Genomic DNA, 17,062 nt, shown 5'->3' with positions numbered 1-17,062 from the left:
TAATTGAAAACACAAGGAAATTTGATCCTATTAAAAAGGCAGGAAGCTGCATTTAGTCAATTCATCATTAAATGCTTACTACAAGGCAGTGTTGCTGATGAAATAGTGCAGGGGCACACCCTCGTGGACAAAATGCTTACAGCACCTGGTATTCCCAGGCGGTCTCCCATCCAAGTACTAACCAGGCCCGACCCTGCTTAGCTTCCGAGATCAGACGAGATCGGGCGTACCCAGGCTGGTATGGCCGTAAGCGAGAAACAATCTCTTGCTACAACATATATAGTCAAAGTGAGTCTGATAAAACAGACATTTAGTCAATTCATCATTAAATGCTTAATACAAGGCAGTGTTGCTGATGAAATAGTGCAAGAGCACACCCTCGTGGACAAAATGCTTACAGCACCTGGTATTCCCAGGCGGTCTCCCATCCAAGTACTAACCAGGCCCGACCCTGCCTAGCTTCCGAGATCAGACGAGATCGGGCGTACCCAGGCTGGTATGGCCGTAAGCGAGAAACAATCTCTTGCTACAACATATATAGTCAAAGTGAGTCTGATAAAACAGACATTTAGTCAATTCATCATTAAATGCTTAATACAAGGCAGTGTTGCTGATGAAATAGTGCAAGAGCACACCCTCGTGGACAAAATGCTTACAGCACCTGGTATTCCCAGGCGGTCTCCCATCCAAGTACTAACCAGGCCCGACCCTGCTTAGCTTCCGAGATCAGACGAGATCGGGCGTACCCAGGCTGGTATGGCCGTAAGCGAGAAACAATCTCTTGCTACAACATATATAGTCAAAGTGAGTGTGATAAACAGACATTGCATTTTCACCAATTAGATAAGCAGCTTGAACTTTGTGTCACTGAAAAAGTAGAAGAAATTACAAACACTGTTCCCATCACTTTTTAGCACAGGTAGTTGGATAAAATACAAACTTTATTTCCTTTCATCATTTGAACAGGGCAAAGGAGCACAAAGCACACACAAGCTGCATTCAGCAACAATATTCTTGTTTGTCTTATAAATACAAGGCAGATGCTAATTGAAAACACAAGGAAATTTGATCCTATTAAAAAGGCAGGAAGCTGCATTTAGTCAATTCATCATTAAATGCTTACTACAAGGCAGTGTTGCTGATGAAATAGTGCAGGGGCACACCCTCGTGGACAAAATGCTTACAGCACCTGGTATTCCCAGGCGGTCTCCCATCCAAGTACTAACCAGGCCCGACCCTGCTTAGCTTCCGAGATCAGACGAGATCGGGCGTACCCAGGCTGGTATGGCCGTAAGCGAGAAACAATCTCTTGCTACAACATATATAGTCAAAGTGAGTCTGATAAAACAGACATTTAGTCAATTCATCATTAAATGCTTAATACAAGGCAGTGTTGCTGATGAAATAGTGCAAGAGCACACCCTCGTGGACAAAATGCTTACAGCACCTGGTATTCCCAGGCGGTCTCCCATCCAAGTACTAACCAGGCCCGACCCTGCTTAGCTTCCGAGATCAGACGAGATCGGGCGTACCCAGGCTGGTATGGCCGTAAGCGAGAAACAATCTCTTGCTACAACATATATAGTCAAAGTGAGTGTGATAAACAGACATTGCATTTTCACCAATTAGATAAGCAGCTTGAACTTTGTGTCACTGAAAAAGTAGAAGAAATTACAAACACTGTTCCCATCACTTTTTAGCACAGGTAGTTGGATAAAATACAAACTTTATTTCCTTTCATCATTTGAACAGGGCAAAGGAGCACAAAGCACACACAAGCTGCATTCAGCAACAATATTCTTGTTTGTCTTATAAATACAAGGCAGATGCTAATTGAAAACACAAGGAAATTTGATCCTATTAAAAAGGCAGGAAGCTGCATTTAGTCAATTCATCATTAAATGCTTACTACAAGGCAGTGTTGCTGATGAAATAGTGCAGGGGCACACCCTCGTGGACAAAATGCTTACAGCACCTGGTATTCCCAGGCGGTCTCCCATCCAAGTACTAACCAGGCCCGACCCTGCTTAGCTTCCGAGATCAGACGAGATCGGGCGTACCCAGGCTGGTATGGCCGTAAGCGAGAAACAATCTCTTGCTACAACATATATAGTCAAAGTGAGTCTGATAAAACAGACATTTAGTCAATTCATCATTAAATGCTTAATACAAGGCAGTGTTGCTGATGAAATAGTGCAAGAGCACACCCTCGTGGACAAAATGCTTACAGCACCTGGTATTCCCAGGCGGTCTCCCATCCAAGTACTAACCAGGCCCGACCCTGCCTAGCTTCCGAGATCAGACGAGATCGGGCGTACCCAGGCTGGTATGGCCGTAAGCGAGAAACAATCTCTTGCTACAACATATATAGTCAAAGTGAGTGTGATAAACAGACATTGCATTTTCACCAATTAGATAAGCAGCTTGAACTTTGTGTCACTGAAAAAGTAGAAGAAATTACAAACACTGTTCCCATCACTTTTTAGCACAGGTAGTTGGATAAAATACAAACTTTATTTCCTTTCATCATTTGAACAGGGCAAAGGAGCACAAAGCACACACAAGCTGCATTCAGCAACAATATTCTTGTTTGTCTTATAAATACAAGGCAGATGCTAATTGAAAACACAAGGAAATTTGATCCTATTAAAAAGGCAGGAAGCTGCATTTAGTCAATTCATCATTAAATGCTTACTACAAGGCAGTGTTGCTGATGAAATAGTGCAGGGGCACACCCTCGTGGACAAAATGCTTACAGCACCTGGTATTCCCAGGCGGTCTCCCATCCAAGTACTAACCAGGCCCGACCCTGCCTAGCTTCCGAGATCAGACGAGATCGGGCGTACCCAGGCTGGTATGGCCGTAAGCGAGAAACAATCTCTTGCTACAACATATATAGTCAAAGTGAGTCTGATAAAACAGACATTTAGTCAATTCATCATTAAATGCTTAATACAAGGCAGTGTTGCTGATGAAATAGTGCAAGAGCACACCCTCGTGGACAAAATGCTTACAGCACCTGGTATTCCCAGGCGGTCTCCCATCCAAGTACTAACCAGGCCCGACCCTGCTTAGCTTCCGAGATCAGACGAGATCGGGCGTACCCAGGCTGGTATGGCCGTAAGCGAGAAACAATCTCTTGCTACAACATATATAGTCAAAGTGAGTGTGATAAACAGACATTGCATTTTCACCAATTAGATAAGCAGCTTGAACTTTGTGTCACTGAAAAAGTAGAAGAAATTACAAACACTGTTCCCATCACTTTTTAGCACAGGTAGTTGGATAAAATACAAACTTTATTTCCTTTCATCATTTGAACAGGGCAAAGGAGCACAAAGCACACACAAGCTGCATTCAGCAACAATATTCTTGTTTGTCTTATAAATACAAGGCAGATGCTAATTGAAAACACAAGGAAATTTGATCCTATTAAAAAGGCAGGAAGCTGCATTTAGTCAATTCATCATTAAATGCTTACTACAAGGCAGTGTTGCTGATGAAATAGTGCAGGGGCACACCCTCGTGGACAAAATGCTTACAGCACCTGGTATTCCCAGGCGGTCTCCCATCCAAGTACTAACCAGGCCCGACCCTGCTTAGCTTCCGAGATCAGACGAGATCGGGCGTACCCAGGCTGGTATGGCCGTAAGCGAGAAACAATCTCTTGCTACAACATATATAGTCAAAGTGAGTCTGATAAAACAGACATTTAGTCAATTCATCATTAAATGCTTAATACAAGGCAGTGTTGCTGATGAAATAGTGCAAGAGCACACCCTCGTGGACAAAATGCTTACAGCACCTGGTATTCCCAGGCGGTCTCCCATCCAAGTACTAACCAGGCCCGACCCTGCCTAGCTTCCGAGATCAGACGAGATCGGGCGTACCCAGGCTGGTATGGCCGTAAGCGAGAAACAATCTCTTGCTACAACATATATAGTCAAAGTGAGTGTGATAAACAGACATTGCATTTTCACCAATTAGATAAGCAGCTTGAACTTTGTGTCACTGAAAAAGTAGAAGAAATTACAAACACTGTTCCCATCACTTTTTAGCACAGGTAGTTGGATAAAATACAAACTTTATTTCCTTTCATCATTTGAACAGGGCAAAGGAGCACAAAGCACACACAAGCTGCATTCAGCAACAATATTCTTGTTTGTCTTATAAATACAAGGCAGATGCTAATTGAAAACACAAGGAAATTTGATCCTATTAAAAAGGCAGGAAGCTGCATTTAGTCAATTCATCATTAAATGCTTACTACAAGGCAGTGTTGCTGATGAAATAGTGCAGGGGCACACCCTCGTGGACAAAATGCTTACAGCACCTGGTATTCCCAGGCGGTCTCCCATCCAAGTACTAACCAGGCCCGACCCTGCTTAGCTTCCGAGATCAGACGAGATCGGGCGTACCCAGGCTGGTATGGCCGTAAGCGAGAAACAATCTCTTGCTACAACATATATAGTCAAAGTGAGTGTGATAAACAGACATTGCATTTTCACCAATTAGATAAGCAGCTTGAACTTTGTGTCACTGAAAAAGTAGAAGAAATTACAAACACTGTTCCCATCACTTTTTAGCACAGGTAGTTGGATAAAATACAAACTTTATTTCCTTTCATCATTTGAACAGGGCAAAGGAGCACAAAGCACACACAAGCTGCATTCAGCAACAATATTCTTGTTTGTCTTATAAATACAAGGCAGATGCTAATTGAAAACACAAGGAAATTTGATCCTATTAAAAAGGCAGGAAGCTGCATTTAGTCAATTCATCATTAAATGCTTACTACAAGGCAGTGTTGCTGATGAAATAGTGCAGGGGCACACCCTCGTGGACAAAATGCTTACCGCACCTGGTATTCCCAGGCGGTCTCCCATCCAAGTACTAACCAGGCCCGACCCTGCTTAGCTTCCGAGATCAGACGAGATCGGGCGTACCCAGGCTGGTATGGCCGTAAGGGAGAAACAATCTCTTGCTACAACATATATAGTCAAAGTGAGTCTGATAAAACAGACATTTAGTCAATTCATCATTAAATGCTTAATACAAGGCAGTGTTGCTGATGAAATAGTGCAAGAGCACACCCTCGTGGACAAAATGCTTACAGCACCTGGTATTCCCAGGCGGTCTCCCATCCAAGTACTAACCAGGCCCGACCCTGCTTAGCTTCCGAGATCAGACGAGATCAGGCGTACCCAGGCTGGTATGGCCGTAAGCGAGAAACAATCTCTTGCTACAACATATATAGTCAAAGTGAGTGTGATAAACAGACATTGCATTTTCACCAATTAGATAAGCAGCTTGAACTTTGTGTCACTGAAAAAGTAGAAGAAATTACAAACACTGTTCCCATCACTTTTTAGCACAGGTAGTTGGATAAAATACAAACTTTATTTCCTTTCATCATTTGAACAGGGCAAAGGAGCACAAAGCACACACAAGCTGCATTCAGCAACAATATTCTTGTTTGTCTTATAAATACAAGGCAGATGCTAATTGAAAACACAAGGAAATTTGATCCTATTAAAAAGGCAGGAAGCTGCATTTAGTCAATTCATCATTAAATGCTTACTACAAGGCAGTGTTGCTGATGAAATAGTGCAGGGGCACACCCTCGTGGACAAAATGCTTACAGCACCTGGTATTCCCAGGCGGTCTCCCATCCAAGTACTAACCAGGCCCGACCCTGCTTAGCTTCCGAGATCAGACGAGATCGGGCGTACCCAGGCTGGTATGGCCGTAAGCGAGAAACAATCTCTTGCTACAACATATATAGTCAAAGTGAGTCTGATAAAACAGACATTTAGTCAATTCATCATTAAATGCTTAATACAAGGCAGTGTTGCTGATGAAATAGTGCAAGAGCACACCCTCGTGGACAAAATGCTTACAGCACCTGGTATTCCCAGGCGGTCTCCCATCCAAGTACTAACCAGGCCCGACCCTGCTTAGCTTCCGAGATCAGACGAGATCGGGCGTACCCAGGCTGGTATGGCCGTAAGCGAGAAACAATCTCTTGCTACAACATATATAGTCAAAGTGAGTGTGATAAACAGACATTGCATTTTCACCAATTAGATAAGCAGCTTGAACTTTGTGTCACTGAAAAAGTAGAAGAAATTACAAACACTGTTCCCATCACTTTTTAGCACAGGTAGTTGGATAAAATACAAACTTTATTTCCTTTCATCATTTGAACAGGGCAAAGGAGCACAAAGCACACACAAGCTGCATTCAGCAACAATATTCTTGTTTGTCTTATAAATACAAGGCAGATGCTAATTGAAAACACAAGGAAATTTGATCCTATTAAAAAGGCAGGAAGCTGCATTTAGTCAATTCATCATTAAATGCTTACTACAAGGCAGTGTTGCTGATGAAATAGTGCAGGGGCACACCCTCGTGGACAAAATGCTTACAGCACCTGGTATTCCCAGGCGGTCTCCCATCCAAGTACTAACCAGGCCCGACCCTGCTTAGCTTCCGAGATCAGACGAGATCGGGCGTACCCAGGCTGGTATGGCCGTAAGCGAGAAACAATCTCTTGCTACAACATATATAGTCAAAGTGAGTCTGATAAAACAGACATTTAGTCAATTCATCATTAAATGCTTAATACAAGGCAGTGTTGCTGATGAAATAGTGCAAGAGCACACCCTCGTGGACAAAATGCTTAGAGCACCTGGTATTCCCAGGCGGTCTCCCATCCAAGTACTAACCAGGCCCGACCCTGCTTAGCTTCCGAGATCAGACGAGATCGGGCGTACCCAGGCTGGTATGGCCGTAAGCGAGAAACAATCTCTTGCTACAACATATATAGTCAAAGTGAGTGTGATAAACAGACATTGCATTTTCACCAATTAGATAAGCAGCTTGAACTTTGTGTCACTGAAAAAGTAGAAGAAATTACAAACACTGTTCCCATCACTTTTTAGCACAGGTAGTTGGATAAAATACAAACTTTATTTCCTTTCATCATTTGAACAGGGCAAAGGAGCACAAAGCACACACAAGCTGCATTCAGCAACAATATTCTTGTTTGTCTTATAAATACAAGGCAGATGCTAATTGAAAACACAAGGAAATTTGATCCTATTAAAAAGGCAGGAAGCTGCATTTAGTCAATTCATCATTAAATGCTTACTACAAGGCAGTGTTGCTGATGAAATAGTGCAGGGGCACACCCTCGTGGACAAAATGCTTACAGCACCTGGTATTCCCAGGCGGTCTCCCATCCAAGTACTAACCAGGCCCGACCCTGCTTAGCTTCCGAGATCAGACGAGATCGGGCGTACCCAGGCTGGTATGGCCGTAAGCGAGAAACAATCTCTTGCTACAACATATATAGTCAAAGTGAGTCTGATAAAACAGACATTTAGTCAATTCATCATTAAATGCTTAATACAAGGCAGTGTTGCTGATGAAATAGTGCAAGAGCACACCCTCGTGGACAAAATGCTTAGAGCACCTGGTATTCCCAGGCGGTCTCCCATCCAAGTACTAACCAGGCCCGACCCTGCTTAGCTTCCGAGATCAGACGAGATCGGGCGTACCCAGGCTGGTATGGCCGTAAGCGAGAAACAATCTCTTGCTACAACATATATAGTCAAAGTGAGTGTGATAAACAGACATTGCATTTTCACCAATTAGATAAGCAGCTTGAACTTTGTGTCACTGAAAAAGTAGAAGAAATTACAAACACTGTTCCCATCACTTTTTAGCACAGGTAGTTGGATAAAATACAAACTTTATTTCCTTTCATCATTTGAACAGGGCAAAGGAGCACAAAGCACACACAAGCTGCATTCAGCAACAATATTCTTGTTTGTCTTATAAATACAAGGCAGATGCTAATTGAAAACACAAGGAAATTTGATCCTATTAAAAAGGCAGGAAGCTGCATTTAGTCAATTCATCATTAAATGCTTACTACAAGGCAGTGTTGCTGATGAAATAGTGCAGGGGCACACCCTCGTGGACAAAATGCTTACAGCACCTGGTATTCCCAGGCGGTCTCCCATCCAAGTACTAACCAGGCCCGACCCTGCTTAGCTTCCGAGATCAGACGAGATCGGGCGTACCCAGGCTGGTATGGCCGTAAGCGAGAAACAATCTCTTGCTACAACATATATAGTCAAAGTGAGTGTGATAAACAGACATTGCATTTTCACCAATTAGATAAGCAGCTTGAACTTTGTGTCACTGAAAAAGTAGAAGAAATTACAAACACTGTTCCCATCACTTTTTAGCACAGGTAGTTGGATAAAATACAAACTTTATTTCCTTTCATCATTTGAACAGGGCAAAGGAGCACAAAGCACACACAAGCTGCATTCAGCAACAATATTCTTGTTTGTCTTATAAATACAAGGCAGATGCTAATTGAAAACACAAGGAAATTTGATCCTATTAAAAAGGCAGGAAGCTGCATTTAGTCAATTCATCATTAAATGCTTACTACAAGGCAGTGTTGCTGATGAAATAGTGCAGGGGCACACCCTCGTGGACAAAATGCTTACAGCACCTGGTATTCCCAGGCGGTCTCCCATCCAAGTACTAACCAGGCCCGACCCTGCTTAGCTTCCGAGATCAGACGAGATCGGGCGTACCCAGGCTGGTATGGCCGTAAGCGAGAAACAATCTCTTGCTACAACATATATAGTCAAAGTGAGTCTGATAAAACAGACATTTAGTCAATTCATCATTAAATGCTTAATACAAGGCAGTGTTGCTGATGAAATAGTGCAAGAGCACACCCTCGTGGACAAAATGCTTACAGCACCTGGTATTCCCAGGCGGTCTCCCATCCAAGTACTAACCAGGCCCGACCCTGCTTAGCTTCCGAGATCAGACGAGATCAGGCGTACCCAGGCTGGTATGGCCGTAAGCGAGAAACAATCTCTTGCTACAACATATATAGTCAAAGTGAGTGTGATAAACAGACATTGCATTTTCACCAATTAGATAAGCAGCTTGAACTTTGTGTCACTGAAAAAGTAGAAGAAATTACAAACACTGTTCCCATCACTTTTTAGCACAGGTAGTTGGATAAAATACAAACTTTATTTCCTTTCATCATTTGAACAGGGCAAAGGAGCACAAAGCACACACAAGCTGCATTCAGCAACAATATTCTTGTTTGTCTTATAAATACAAGGCAGATGCTAATTGAAAACACAAGGAAATTTGATCCTATTAAAAAGGCAGGAAGCTGCATTTAGTCAATTCATCATTAAATGCTTACTACAAGGCAGTGTTGCTGATGAAATAGTGCAGGGGCACACCCTCGTGGACAAAATGCTTACAGCACCTGGTATTCCCAGGCGGTCTCCCATCCAAGTACTAACCAGGCCCGACCCTGCTTAGCTTCCGAGATCGGGCGTACCCAGGCTGGTATGGCCGTAAGCGAGAAACAATCTCTTGCTACAACATATATAGTCAAAGTGAGTCTGATAAAACAGACATTTAGTCAATTCATCATTAAATGCTTAATACAAGGCAGTGTTGCTGATGAAATAGTGCAAGAGCACACCCTCGTGGACAAAATGCTTACAGCACCTGGTATTCCCAGGCGGTCTCCCATCCAAGTACTAACCAGGCCCGACCCTGCTTAGCTTCCGAGATCAGACGAGATCGGGCGTACCCAGGCTGGTATGGCCGTAAGCGAGAAACAATCTCTTGCTACAACATATATAGTCAAAGTGAGTGTGATAAACAGACATTGCATTTTCACCAATTAGATAAGCAGCTTGAACTTTGTGTCACTGAAAAAGTAGAAGAAATTACAAACACTGTTCCCATCACTTTTTAGCACAGGTAGTTGGATAAAATACAAACTTTATTTCCTTTCATCATTTGAACAGGGCAAAGGAGCACAAAGCACACACAAGCTGCATTCAGCAACAATATTCTTGTTTGTCTTATAAATACAAGGCAGATGCTAATTGAAAACACAAGGAAATTTGATCCTATTAAAAAGGCAGGAAGCTGCATTTAGTCAATTCATCATTAAATGCTTACTACAAGGCAGTGTTGCTGATGAAATAGTGCAGGGGCACACCCTCGTGGACAAAATGCTTACAGCACCTGGTATTCCCAGGCGGTCTCCCATCCAAGTACTAACCAGGCCCGACCCTGCTTAGCTTCCGAGATCAGACGAGATCGGGCGTACCCAGGCTGGTATGGCCGTAAGCGAGAAACAATCTCTTGCTACAACATATATAGTCAAAGTGAGTGTGATAAACAGACATTGCATTTTCACCAATTAGATAAGCAGCTTGAACTTTGTGTCACTGAAAAAGTAGAAGAAATTACAAACACTGTTCCCATCACTTTTTAGCACAGGTAGTTGGATAAAATACAAACTTTATTTCCTTTCATCATTTGAACAGGGCAAAGGAGCACAAAGCACACACAAGCTGCATTCAGCAACAATATTCTTGTTTGTCTTATAAATACAAGGCAGATGCTAATTGAAAACACAAGGAAATTTGATCCTATTAAAAAGGCAGGAAGCTGCATTTAGTCAATTCATCATTAAATGCTTACTACAAGGCAGTGTTGCTGATGAAATAGTGCAGGGGCACACCCTCGTGGACAAAATGCTTACAGCACCTGGTATTCCCAGGCGGTCTCCCATCCAAGTACTAACCAGGCCCGACCCTGCTTAGCTTCCGAGATCAGACGAGATCGGGCGTACCCAGGCTGGTATGGCCGTAAGCGAGAAACAATCTCTTGCTACAACATATATAGTCAAAGTGAGTCTGATAAAACAGACATTTAGTCAATTCATCATTAAATGCTTAATACAAGGCAGTGTTGCTGATGAAATAGTGCAAGAGCACACCCTCGTGGACAAAATGCTTACAGCACCTGGTATTCCCAGGCGGTCTCCCATCCAAGTACTAACCAGGCCCGACCCTGCTTAGCTTCCGAGATCAGACGAGATCAGGCGTACCCAGGCTGGTATGGCCGTAAGCGAGAAACAATCTCTTGCTACAACATATATAGTCAAAGTGAGTGTGATAAACAGACATTGCATTTTCACCAATTAGATAAGCAGCTTGAACTTTGTGTCACTGAAAAAGTAGAAGAAATTACAAACACTGTTCCCATCACTTTTTAGCACAGGTAGTTGGATAAAATACAAACTTTATTTCCTTTCATCATTTGAACAGGGCAAAGGAGCACAAAGCACACACAAGCTGCATTCAGCAACAATATTCTTGTTTGTCTTATAAATACAAGGCAGATGCTAATTGAAAACACAAGGAAATTTGATCCTATTAAAAAGGCAGGAAGCTGCATTTAGTCAATTCATCATTAAATGCTTACTACAAGGCAGTGTTGCTGATGAAATAGTGCAGGGGCACACCCTCGTGGACAAAATGCTTACAGCACCTGGTATTCCCAGGCGGTCTCCCATCCAAGTACTAACCAGGCCCGACCCTGCTTAGCTTCCGAGATCAGACGAGATCGGGCGTACCCAGGCTGGTATGGCCGTAAGCGAGAAACAATCTCTTGCTACAACATATATAGTCAAAGTGAGTGTGATAAACAGACATTGCATTTTCACCAATTAGATAAGCAGCTTGAACTTTGTGTCACTGAAAAAGTAGAAGAAATTACAAACACTGTTCCCATCACTTTTTAGCACAGGTAGTTGGATAAAATACAAACTTTATTTCCTTTCATCATTTGAACAGGGCAAAGGAGCACAAAGCACACACAAGCTGCATTCAGCAACAATATTCTTGTTTGTCTTATAAATACAAGGCAGATGCTAATTGAAAACACAAGGAAATTTGATCCTATTAAAAAGGCAGGAAGCTGCATTTAGTCAATTCATCATTAAATGCTTACTACAAGGCAGTGTTGCTGATGAAATAGTGCAGGGGCACACCCTCGTGGACAAAATGCTTACAGCACCTGGTATTCCCAGGCGGTCTCCCATCCAAGTACTAACCAGGCCCGACCCTGCTTAGCTTCCGAGATCAGACGAGATCGGGCGTACCCAGGCTGGTATGGCCGTAAGCGAGAAACAATCTCTTGCTACAACATATATAGTCAAAGTGAGTCTGATAAAACAGACATTTAGTCAATTCATCATTAAATGCTTAATACAAGGCAGTGTTGCTGATGAAATAGTGCAAGAGCACACCCTCGTGGACAAAATGCTTACAGCACCTGGTATTCCCAGGCGGTCTCCCATCCAAGTACTAACCAGGCCCGACCCTGCTTAGCTTCCGAGATCAGACGAGATCAGGCGTACCCAGGCTGGTATGGCCGTAAGCGAGAAACAATCTCTTGCTACAACATATATAGTCAAAGTGAGTGTGATAAACAGACATTGCATTTTCACCAATTAGATAAGCAGCTTGAACTTTGTGTCACTGAAAAAGTAGAAGAAATTACAAACACTGTTCCCATCACTTTTTACCACAGGTAGTTGGATAAAATACAAACTTTATTTCCTTTCATCATTTGAACAGGGCAAAGGAGCACAAAGCACACACAAGCTGCATTCAGCAACAATATTCTTGTTTGTCTTATAAATACAAGGCAGATGCTAATTGAAAACACAAGGAAATTTGATCCTATTAAAAAGGCAGGAAGCTGCATTTAGTCAATTCATCATTAAATGCTTACTACAAGGCAGTGTTGCTGATGAAATAGTGCAGGGGCACACCCTCGTGGACAAAATGCTTACAGCACCTGGTATTCCCAGGCGGTCTCCCATCCAAGTACTAACCAGGCCCGACCCTGCTTAGCTTCCGAGATCAGACGAGATCGGGCGTACCCAGGCTGGTATGGCCGTAAGCGAGAAACAATCTCTTGCTACAACATATATAGTCAAAGTGAGTGTGATAAACAGACATTGCATTTTCACCAATTAGATAAGCAGCTTGAACTTTGTGTCACTGAAAAAGTAGAAGAAATTACAAACACTGTTCCCATCACTTTTTAGCACAGGTAGTTGGATAAAATACAAACTTTATTTCCTTTCATCATTTGAACAGGGCAAAGGAGCACAAAGCACACACAAGCTGCATTCAGCAACAATATTCTTGTTTGTCTTATAAATACAAGGCAGATGCTAATTGAAAACACAAGGAAATTTGATCCTATTAAAAAGGCAGGAAGCTGCATTTAGTCAATTCATCATTAAATGCTTACTACAAGGCAGTGTTGCTGATGAAATAGTGCAGGGGCACACCCTCGTGGACAAAATGCTTACAGCACCTGGTATTCCCAGGCGGTCTCCCATCCAAGTACTAACCAGGCCCGACCCTGCTTAGCTTCCGAGATCAGACGAGATCGGGCGTACCCAGGCTGGTATGGCCGTAAGCGAGAAACAATCTCTTGCTACAACATATATAGTCAAAGTGAGTCTGATAAAACAGACATTTAGTCAATTCATCATTAAATGCTTAATACAAGGCAGTGTTGCTGATGAAATAGTGCAAGAGCACACCCTCGTGGACAAAATGCTTACAGCACCTGGTATTCCCAGGCGGTCTCCCATCCAAGTACTAACCAGGCCCGACCCTGCTTAGCTTCCGAGATCAGACGAGATCGGGCGTACCCAGGCTGGTATGGCCGTAAGCGAGAAACGATCTCTTGCTACAACATATATAGTCAAAGTGAGTGTGATAAACAGACATTGCATTTTCACCAATTAGATAAGCAGCTTGAACTTTGTGTCACTGAAAAAGTAGAAGAAATTACAAACACTGTTCCCATCACTTTTTAGCACAGGTAGTTGGATAAAATACAAACTTTATTTCCTTTCATCATTTGAACAGGGCAAAGGAGCACAAAGCACACACAAGCTGCATTCAGCAACAATATTCTTGTTTGTCTTATAAATACAAGGCAGATGCTAATTGAAAACACAAGGAAATTTGATCCTATTAAAAAGGCAGGAAGCTGCATTTAGTCAATTCATCATTAAATGCTTACTACAAGGCAGTGTTGCTGATGAAATAGTGCAGGGGCACACCCTCGTGGACAAAATGCTTACAGCACCTGGTATTCCCAGGCGGTCTCCCATCCAAGTACTAACCAGGCCCGACCCTGCTTAGCTTCCGAGATCAGACGAGATCGGGCGTACCCAGGCTGGTATGGCCGTAAGCGAGAAACAATCTCTTGCTACAACATATATAGTCAAAGTGAGTCTGATAAAACAGACATTTAGTCAATTCATCATTAAATGCTTAATACAAGGCAGTGTTGCTGATGAAATAGTGCAAGAGCACACCCTCGTGGACAAAATGCTTAGAGCACCTGGTATTCCCAGGCGGTCTCCCATCCAAGTACTAACCAGGCCCGACCCTGCTTAGCTTCCGAGATCAGACGAGATCGGGCGTACCCAGGCTGGTATGGCCGTAAGCGAGAAACAATCTCTTGCTACAACATATATAGTCAAAGTGAGTGTGATAAACAGACATTGCATTTTCACCAATTAGATAAGCAGCTTGAACTTTGTGTCACTGAAAAAGTAGAAGAAATTACAAACACTGTTCCCATCACTTTTTAGCACAGGTAGTTGGATAAAATACAAACTTTATTTCCTTTCATCATTTGAACAGGGCAAAGGAGCACAAAGCACACACAAGCTGCATTCAGCAACAATATTCTTGTTTGTCTTATAAATACAAGGCAGATGCTAATTGAAAACACAAGGAAATTTGATCCTATTAAAAAGGCAGGAAGCTGCATTTAGTCAATTCATCATTAAATGCTTACTACAAGGCAGTGTTGCTGATGAAATAGTGCAGGGGCACACCCTCGTGGACAAAATGCTTACAGCACCTGGTATTCCCAGGCGGTCTCCCATCCAAGTACTAACCAGGCCCGACCCTGCTTAGCTTCCGAGATCAGACGAGATCGGGCGTACCCAGGCTGGTATGGCCGTAAGCGAGAAACAATCTCTTGCTACAACATATATAGTCAAAGTGAGTCTGATAAAACAGACATTTAGTCAATTCATCATTAAATGCTTAATACAAGGCAGTGTTGCTGATGAAATAGTGCAAGAGCACACCCTCGTGGACAAAATGCTTACAGCACCTGGTATTCCCAGGCGGTCTCCCATCCAAGTACTAACCAGGCCCGACCCTGCTTAGCTTCCGAGATCAGACGAGATCGGGCGTACCCAGGCTGGTATGGCCGTAAGCGAGAAACGATCTCTTGCTACAACATATATAGTCAAAGTGAGTGTGATAAACAGACATTGCATTTTCACCAATTAGATAAGCAGCTTGAACTTTGTGTCACTGAAAAAGTAGAAGAAATTACAAACACTGTTCCCATCACTTTTTAGCACAGGTAGTTGGATAAAATACAAACTTTATTTCCTTTCATCATTTGAACAGGGCAAAGGAGCACAAAGCACACACAAGCTGCATTCAGCAACAATATTCTTGTTTGTCTTATAAATACAAGGCAGATGCTAATTGAAAACACAAGGAAATTTGATCCTATTAAAAAGGCAGGAAGCTGCATTTAGTCAATTCATCATTAAATGCTTACTACAAGGCAGTGTTGCTGATGAAATAGTGCAGGGGCACACCCTCGTGGACAAAATGCTTACAGCACCTGGTATTCCCAGGCGGTCTCCCATCCAAGTACTAACCAGGCCCGACCCTGCTTAGCTTCCGAGATCAGACGAGATCGGGCGTACCCAGGCTGGTATGGCCGTAAGCGAGAAACAATCTCTTGCTACAACATATATAGTCAAAGTGAGTCTGATAAAACAGACATTTAGTCAATTCATCATTAAATGCTTAATACAAGGCAGTGTTGCTGATGAAATAGTGCAAGAGCACACCCTCGTGGACAAAATGCTTAGAGCACCTGGTATTCCCAGGCGGTCTCCCATCCAAGTACTAACCAGGCCCGACCCTGCTTAGCTTCCGAGATCAGACGAGATCGGGCGTACCCAGGCTGGTATGGCCGTAAGCGAGAAACAATCTCTTGCTACAACATATATAGTCAAAGTGAGTGTGATAAACAGACATTGCATTTTCACCAATTAGATAAGCAGCTTGAACTTTGTGTCACTGAAAAAGTAGAAGAAATTACAAACACTGTTCCCATCACTTTTTAGCACAGGTAGTTGGATAAAATACAAACTTTATTTCCTTTCATCATTTGAACAGGGCAAAGGAGCACAAAGCACACACAAGCTGCATTCAGCAACAATATTCTTGTTTGTCTTATAAATACAAGGCAGATGCTAATTGAAAACACAAGGAAATTTGATCCTATTAAAAAGGCAGGAAGCTGCATTTAGTCAATTCATCATTAAATGCTTACTACAAGGCAGTGTTGCTGATGAAATAGTGCAGGGGCACACCCTCGTGGACAAAATGCTTACAGCACCTGGTATTCCCAGGCGGTCTCCCATCCAAGTACTAACCAGGCCCGACCCTGCTTAGCTTCCGAGATCAGACGAGATCGGGCGTACCCAGGCTGGTATGGCCGTAAGCGAGAAACAATCTCTTGCTACAACATATATAGTCAAAGTGAGTCTGATAAAACAGACATTTAGTCAATTCATCATTAAATGCTTAATACAAGGCAGTGTTGCTGATGAAATAGTGCAAGAGCACACCCTCGTGGACAAAATGCTTACAGCACCTGGTATTCCCAGGCGGTCTCCCATCCAAGTACTAACCAGGCCCGACCCTGCTTAGCTTCCGAGATCAGACGAGATCGGGCGTACCCAGGCTGGTATGGCCGTAAGCGAGAAACAATCTCTTGCTACAACATATATAGTCAAAGTGAGTGTGATAAACAGACATTGCATTTTCACCAATTAGATAAGCAGCTTGAACTTTGTGTCACTGAAAAAGTAGAAGAAATTACAAACACTGTTCCCATCACTTTTTAGCACAGGTAGTTGGATAAAATACAAACTTTATTTCCTTTCATCATTTGAACAGGGCAAAGGAGCACAAAGCACACACAAGCTGCATTCAGCAACAATATTCTTGTTTGTCTTATAAATACAAGGCAGATGCTAATTGAAAACACAAGGAAATTTGAT

At 42.8% G+C, this 17,062-nt stretch overlaps 41 non-coding genes and 1 pseudogene across 41 annotated transcripts; all 42 read right to left on the bottom strand.

Annotated features, from left to right (window-relative positions):
• Positions 1-133: 133 nt before the first annotated feature.
• Positions 134-252, bottom strand: LOC145855152 (5S ribosomal RNA). Its single transcript, XR_014376039.1, has one exon. It is a non-coding gene; the product is annotated as a 5S ribosomal RNA (ribosomal RNA).
• Positions 253-391: 139 nt separating this feature from the next.
• Positions 392-510, bottom strand: LOC145885767 (5S ribosomal RNA). The gene has a single exon (XR_014397351.1). It is a non-coding gene; the product is annotated as a 5S ribosomal RNA (ribosomal RNA).
• A 139-nt stretch (positions 511-649) lies between these two features.
• Positions 650-768, bottom strand: LOC145855151 (5S ribosomal RNA). The gene has a single exon (XR_014376038.1). It is a non-coding gene; the product is annotated as a 5S ribosomal RNA (ribosomal RNA).
• Positions 769-1,177: 409 nt separating this feature from the next.
• LOC145855150 (5S ribosomal RNA) lies at positions 1,178-1,296 on the bottom strand. The gene has a single exon (XR_014376037.1). It is a non-coding gene; the product is annotated as a 5S ribosomal RNA (ribosomal RNA).
• A 139-nt stretch (positions 1,297-1,435) lies between these two features.
• LOC145855149 (5S ribosomal RNA) lies at positions 1,436-1,554 on the bottom strand. Its single transcript, XR_014376036.1, has one exon. It is a non-coding gene; the product is annotated as a 5S ribosomal RNA (ribosomal RNA).
• A 409-nt stretch (positions 1,555-1,963) lies between these two features.
• Positions 1,964-2,082, bottom strand: LOC145855148 (5S ribosomal RNA). Its single transcript, XR_014376035.1, has one exon. It is a non-coding gene; the product is annotated as a 5S ribosomal RNA (ribosomal RNA).
• Positions 2,083-2,221: 139 nt separating this feature from the next.
• On the bottom strand, positions 2,222-2,340 carry LOC145885766 (5S ribosomal RNA). The gene has a single exon (XR_014397350.1). It is a non-coding gene; the product is annotated as a 5S ribosomal RNA (ribosomal RNA).
• A 409-nt stretch (positions 2,341-2,749) lies between these two features.
• Positions 2,750-2,868, bottom strand: LOC145885765 (5S ribosomal RNA). Its single transcript, XR_014397349.1, has one exon. It is a non-coding gene; the product is annotated as a 5S ribosomal RNA (ribosomal RNA).
• A 139-nt stretch (positions 2,869-3,007) lies between these two features.
• LOC145855147 (5S ribosomal RNA) lies at positions 3,008-3,126 on the bottom strand. Its single transcript, XR_014376034.1, has one exon. It is a non-coding gene; the product is annotated as a 5S ribosomal RNA (ribosomal RNA).
• Positions 3,127-3,535: 409 nt separating this feature from the next.
• LOC145855146 (5S ribosomal RNA) lies at positions 3,536-3,654 on the bottom strand. Its single transcript, XR_014376033.1, has one exon. It is a non-coding gene; the product is annotated as a 5S ribosomal RNA (ribosomal RNA).
• A 139-nt stretch (positions 3,655-3,793) lies between these two features.
• LOC145885763 (5S ribosomal RNA) lies at positions 3,794-3,912 on the bottom strand. The gene has a single exon (XR_014397347.1). It is a non-coding gene; the product is annotated as a 5S ribosomal RNA (ribosomal RNA).
• A 409-nt stretch (positions 3,913-4,321) lies between these two features.
• Positions 4,322-4,440, bottom strand: LOC145855145 (5S ribosomal RNA). The gene has a single exon (XR_014376032.1). It is a non-coding gene; the product is annotated as a 5S ribosomal RNA (ribosomal RNA).
• A 409-nt stretch (positions 4,441-4,849) lies between these two features.
• On the bottom strand, positions 4,850-4,968 carry LOC145850805 (5S ribosomal RNA). The gene has a single exon (XR_014372653.1). It is a non-coding gene; the product is annotated as a 5S ribosomal RNA (ribosomal RNA).
• A 139-nt stretch (positions 4,969-5,107) lies between these two features.
• On the bottom strand, positions 5,108-5,226 carry LOC145882867 (5S ribosomal RNA). The gene has a single exon (XR_014394437.1). It is a non-coding gene; the product is annotated as a 5S ribosomal RNA (ribosomal RNA).
• A 409-nt stretch (positions 5,227-5,635) lies between these two features.
• LOC145855143 (5S ribosomal RNA) lies at positions 5,636-5,754 on the bottom strand. The gene has a single exon (XR_014376030.1). It is a non-coding gene; the product is annotated as a 5S ribosomal RNA (ribosomal RNA).
• Positions 5,755-5,893: 139 nt separating this feature from the next.
• Positions 5,894-6,012, bottom strand: LOC145855142 (5S ribosomal RNA). The gene has a single exon (XR_014376029.1). It is a non-coding gene; the product is annotated as a 5S ribosomal RNA (ribosomal RNA).
• Positions 6,013-6,421: 409 nt separating this feature from the next.
• Positions 6,422-6,540, bottom strand: LOC145855141 (5S ribosomal RNA). The gene has a single exon (XR_014376028.1). It is a non-coding gene; the product is annotated as a 5S ribosomal RNA (ribosomal RNA).
• Positions 6,541-6,679: 139 nt separating this feature from the next.
• Positions 6,680-6,798, bottom strand: LOC145886619 (5S ribosomal RNA). The gene has a single exon (XR_014398204.1). It is a non-coding gene; the product is annotated as a 5S ribosomal RNA (ribosomal RNA).
• Positions 6,799-7,207: 409 nt separating this feature from the next.
• Positions 7,208-7,326, bottom strand: LOC145855140 (5S ribosomal RNA). The gene has a single exon (XR_014376027.1). It is a non-coding gene; the product is annotated as a 5S ribosomal RNA (ribosomal RNA).
• Positions 7,327-7,465: 139 nt separating this feature from the next.
• LOC145886618 (5S ribosomal RNA) lies at positions 7,466-7,584 on the bottom strand. Its single transcript, XR_014398203.1, has one exon. It is a non-coding gene; the product is annotated as a 5S ribosomal RNA (ribosomal RNA).
• Positions 7,585-7,993: 409 nt separating this feature from the next.
• Positions 7,994-8,112, bottom strand: LOC145855139 (5S ribosomal RNA). Its single transcript, XR_014376026.1, has one exon. It is a non-coding gene; the product is annotated as a 5S ribosomal RNA (ribosomal RNA).
• A 409-nt stretch (positions 8,113-8,521) lies between these two features.
• On the bottom strand, positions 8,522-8,640 carry LOC145855138 (5S ribosomal RNA). Its single transcript, XR_014376025.1, has one exon. It is a non-coding gene; the product is annotated as a 5S ribosomal RNA (ribosomal RNA).
• A 139-nt stretch (positions 8,641-8,779) lies between these two features.
• LOC145882866 (5S ribosomal RNA) lies at positions 8,780-8,898 on the bottom strand. The gene has a single exon (XR_014394436.1). It is a non-coding gene; the product is annotated as a 5S ribosomal RNA (ribosomal RNA).
• Positions 8,899-9,307: 409 nt separating this feature from the next.
• On the bottom strand, positions 9,308-9,416 carry LOC145853111 (uncharacterized; annotated as a pseudogene).
• A 139-nt stretch (positions 9,417-9,555) lies between these two features.
• LOC145855137 (5S ribosomal RNA) lies at positions 9,556-9,674 on the bottom strand. The gene has a single exon (XR_014376024.1). It is a non-coding gene; the product is annotated as a 5S ribosomal RNA (ribosomal RNA).
• Positions 9,675-10,083: 409 nt separating this feature from the next.
• Positions 10,084-10,202, bottom strand: LOC145855136 (5S ribosomal RNA). Its single transcript, XR_014376023.1, has one exon. It is a non-coding gene; the product is annotated as a 5S ribosomal RNA (ribosomal RNA).
• Positions 10,203-10,611: 409 nt separating this feature from the next.
• LOC145855135 (5S ribosomal RNA) lies at positions 10,612-10,730 on the bottom strand. The gene has a single exon (XR_014376022.1). It is a non-coding gene; the product is annotated as a 5S ribosomal RNA (ribosomal RNA).
• Positions 10,731-10,869: 139 nt separating this feature from the next.
• On the bottom strand, positions 10,870-10,988 carry LOC145882865 (5S ribosomal RNA). Its single transcript, XR_014394435.1, has one exon. It is a non-coding gene; the product is annotated as a 5S ribosomal RNA (ribosomal RNA).
• Positions 10,989-11,397: 409 nt separating this feature from the next.
• Positions 11,398-11,516, bottom strand: LOC145855134 (5S ribosomal RNA). The gene has a single exon (XR_014376021.1). It is a non-coding gene; the product is annotated as a 5S ribosomal RNA (ribosomal RNA).
• A 409-nt stretch (positions 11,517-11,925) lies between these two features.
• Positions 11,926-12,044, bottom strand: LOC145855132 (5S ribosomal RNA). The gene has a single exon (XR_014376019.1). It is a non-coding gene; the product is annotated as a 5S ribosomal RNA (ribosomal RNA).
• A 139-nt stretch (positions 12,045-12,183) lies between these two features.
• Positions 12,184-12,302, bottom strand: LOC145882864 (5S ribosomal RNA). The gene has a single exon (XR_014394434.1). It is a non-coding gene; the product is annotated as a 5S ribosomal RNA (ribosomal RNA).
• A 409-nt stretch (positions 12,303-12,711) lies between these two features.
• On the bottom strand, positions 12,712-12,830 carry LOC145855131 (5S ribosomal RNA). Its single transcript, XR_014376018.1, has one exon. It is a non-coding gene; the product is annotated as a 5S ribosomal RNA (ribosomal RNA).
• A 409-nt stretch (positions 12,831-13,239) lies between these two features.
• LOC145855130 (5S ribosomal RNA) lies at positions 13,240-13,358 on the bottom strand. The gene has a single exon (XR_014376017.1). It is a non-coding gene; the product is annotated as a 5S ribosomal RNA (ribosomal RNA).
• A 139-nt stretch (positions 13,359-13,497) lies between these two features.
• On the bottom strand, positions 13,498-13,616 carry LOC145855129 (5S ribosomal RNA). Its single transcript, XR_014376016.1, has one exon. It is a non-coding gene; the product is annotated as a 5S ribosomal RNA (ribosomal RNA).
• A 409-nt stretch (positions 13,617-14,025) lies between these two features.
• On the bottom strand, positions 14,026-14,144 carry LOC145855128 (5S ribosomal RNA). The gene has a single exon (XR_014376015.1). It is a non-coding gene; the product is annotated as a 5S ribosomal RNA (ribosomal RNA).
• Positions 14,145-14,283: 139 nt separating this feature from the next.
• Positions 14,284-14,402, bottom strand: LOC145886617 (5S ribosomal RNA). Its single transcript, XR_014398202.1, has one exon. It is a non-coding gene; the product is annotated as a 5S ribosomal RNA (ribosomal RNA).
• A 409-nt stretch (positions 14,403-14,811) lies between these two features.
• LOC145855127 (5S ribosomal RNA) lies at positions 14,812-14,930 on the bottom strand. The gene has a single exon (XR_014376014.1). It is a non-coding gene; the product is annotated as a 5S ribosomal RNA (ribosomal RNA).
• A 139-nt stretch (positions 14,931-15,069) lies between these two features.
• On the bottom strand, positions 15,070-15,188 carry LOC145855126 (5S ribosomal RNA). The gene has a single exon (XR_014376013.1). It is a non-coding gene; the product is annotated as a 5S ribosomal RNA (ribosomal RNA).
• Positions 15,189-15,597: 409 nt separating this feature from the next.
• On the bottom strand, positions 15,598-15,716 carry LOC145855125 (5S ribosomal RNA). The gene has a single exon (XR_014376012.1). It is a non-coding gene; the product is annotated as a 5S ribosomal RNA (ribosomal RNA).
• A 139-nt stretch (positions 15,717-15,855) lies between these two features.
• Positions 15,856-15,974, bottom strand: LOC145886616 (5S ribosomal RNA). The gene has a single exon (XR_014398201.1). It is a non-coding gene; the product is annotated as a 5S ribosomal RNA (ribosomal RNA).
• Positions 15,975-16,383: 409 nt separating this feature from the next.
• LOC145855124 (5S ribosomal RNA) lies at positions 16,384-16,502 on the bottom strand. The gene has a single exon (XR_014376011.1). It is a non-coding gene; the product is annotated as a 5S ribosomal RNA (ribosomal RNA).
• A 139-nt stretch (positions 16,503-16,641) lies between these two features.
• On the bottom strand, positions 16,642-16,760 carry LOC145855123 (5S ribosomal RNA). The gene has a single exon (XR_014376010.1). It is a non-coding gene; the product is annotated as a 5S ribosomal RNA (ribosomal RNA).
• Between the last annotated feature and the right edge of the window lie 302 nt (positions 16,761-17,062).

Source organism: Salmo salar, chromosome 08 (assembly GCF_965601325.2).
Source record: "Salmo salar chromosome 08, fSalSal1, whole genome shotgun sequence".
Classification (NCBI taxonomy): Eukaryota; Metazoa; Chordata; class Actinopteri; order Salmoniformes; family Salmonidae; genus Salmo; species Salmo salar.
Note: the sequence above shows the minus strand (reverse complement) of the source record. Positions and strands in the feature narration are given on the sequence as shown.